Source organism: Phaseolus vulgaris, chromosome 3 (genome assembly GCF_051622355.1).
Source record: "Phaseolus vulgaris cultivar YP4 chromosome 3, ASM5162235v1, whole genome shotgun sequence".
Taxonomy (NCBI): Eukaryota; Viridiplantae; Streptophyta; class Magnoliopsida; order Fabales; family Fabaceae; genus Phaseolus; species Phaseolus vulgaris.
Genome location: NC_143500.1, coordinates 892501 through 895000, shown reverse-complemented (window position 1 = coordinate 895000; position 2500 = coordinate 892501).

Here is a 2500-nt window from a genome sequence, read left to right as displayed (position 1 = left end):
AGCCAAGTTCATGATTTTGTGGCTTGGTGGTGATTTTGGTGAAAAACGAAAATGTTGGTTTTGGAAAACTGGCTGGACTCAATCCTCACAAATGCCTCCAAAGTGATGTGGGAGAAGTTTGGGATCAAAAGGAATTGATCTTGACATGGTTGGTGCAATGCCAAGTTCATGATTTTGTGACTTGGTGGTGATTTTGGTGAAAAACGAAAATGTTGGTTTTGGAAAACTGGCTGGACTCAATCCTCACAAATGCCTCCAAAGTGATGTGGGAGAAGTTTGGGATCAAAAGGAATTGATCTTGACATGGTTGGTGCAATGCCAAGTTCATGATTTTGGTGTTTTGGCTTGATTTTGTGGCTTGGTGGTGATTTTGGTGAAAAACGAAAATCATGGTTTTGGAAAACTGGCTGGACTCAATCCTCACAAATGCCTTCAAAGTGATGTGGGAGAAGTTTGGGATCAAAAGGAATTGATTTTGACATGGTTGGTGCATAGCCAAGTTCCATGATTTTGGATTTTTGGCTTGATTTTGTGACTTGGTGGTGATTTTGGTGAAAAACGAAAATCATGGTTTTGAAAAACTGGCTGGACTCAATCCTCACAAATGCCTCCAAAGTGATGTGGGAGAAGTTTGGGATCAAAAGGAATTGATCTTGACATGGTTGGTGCATAGCCAAGTTCATGATTTTGTGACTTGGTGGTGATTTTGGTGAAAAACGAAAATGTTGGTTTTGGAAAAGTGGCTGGACTCAATCCTCACAAATGCCTCCAAAGTGATGTGGGAGAAGTTTGGGATCAAAAGGAATTGATCTTGACATGGTTGGTGCATAGCCAAGTTCATGATTTTGTGACTTGGTGGTGATTTTGGTGAAAAACGAAAATGTTGGTTTTGGAAAAGTGGCTGGACTCAATCCTCACAAATGCCTTCAAAGTGATGTGGGAGAAGTTTGGGATCAAAAGGAATTGATCTTGACATGGTTGGTGCATAGCCAAGTTCATGATTTTGGTGTTTTGGCTTGATTTTGTGGCTTGGTGGTGATTTTGGTGAAAAACGAAAATCATGGTTTTGGAAAACTGGCTGGACTCAATCCTCACAAATGCCTTCAAAGTGATGTGGGAGAAGTTTGGAATCAAAAGGAATTGATCTTGACATGGTTGGTGCATAGCCAAGTTCATGATTTTGGATTTTTGGCTTGATTTTGTGGCTTGGTGGTGATTTTGGTGAAAAACGAAAATCATGGTTTTGGAAAAGTGGCTGGACTCAATCCTCACAAATGCCTTCAAAGTGATGTGGGAGAAGTTTGGGATCAAAAGGAATTGATCTTGACATGGTTGGTGCATAGCCAAGTTCATGATTTTGGTGTTTTGGCTTGATTTTGTGGCTTGGTGGTGATTTTGGTGAAAAACGAAAATCATGGTTTTGGAAAAGTGGCTGGACTCAATCCTCACAAATGCCTCCAAAGTGATGTGGGAGAAGTTTGGGAGCAAAAGGAATTGATCTTGACATGGTTGGTGCATAGCCAAGTTCATGATTTTGGTGTTTTGGCTTGATTTTGTGGCTTGGTGGTGATTTTGGTGAAAAACGAAAATCATGGTTTTGGAAAACTGGCTGGACTCAATCCTCACAAATGCCTTCAAAGTGATGTGGGAGAAGTTTGGGATCAAAAGGAATTGATCTTGACATGGTTGGTGCATAGCCAAGTTCCATGATTTTGGATTTTTGGCTTGATTTTGTGACTTGGTGGTGATTTTGGTGAAAAACGAAAATGTTGGTTTTGGAAAAGTGGCTGGACTCAATCCTCACAAATGCCTTCAAAGTGATGTGGGAGAAGTTTGGGATCAAAAGGAATTGATCTTGGCATGGTTGGTGCATAGCCAAGTTCCATGATTTTGGATTTTTGGCTTGATTTTGTGACTTGGTGGTGATTTTGGTGAAAAACGAAAATCATGGTTTTGGAAAAGTGGCTGGACTCAATCCTCACAAATGCCTTCAAAGTGATGTGGGAGAAGTTTGGGATCAAAAGGAATTGATCTTGGCATGGTTGGTGCATAGCCAAGTTCCAAGATTTTGGTGTTTTGGCTTGATTTTGTGACTTGGTGGTGTGCCAAGAATCATGAAATTTTCAAAGTGGTGGTTTTTGAGTTTTGTTGGTTGGAAAGTGTCACAAATGCATGCAGAATGAGGTCTAGAAAGTTTGGTATCAAAACCAAGCCATCTTGATGTGGTTTTGAATTTTTGAAATGTTGGAAAATAGAGGGTTTTGAAAAAAATTCATGAAAATTCGAAACCTTGGCCAATCCTAACGAAACTTGGTGGGCACCTTCTTGATATTATTATGGGATGGACTGGAAAAAATCACGCAAAAATACGGTGTCTAGATACGTTTTTCCATTTTTCCCGATTTTCCACATTTCGGGTCTTTGGAAAAATAAAAAAAATACTTCCCCATGTCGAAAAATTCTAATTTTTTGCAGGCAATGTTGTACCATTTTTATGAGG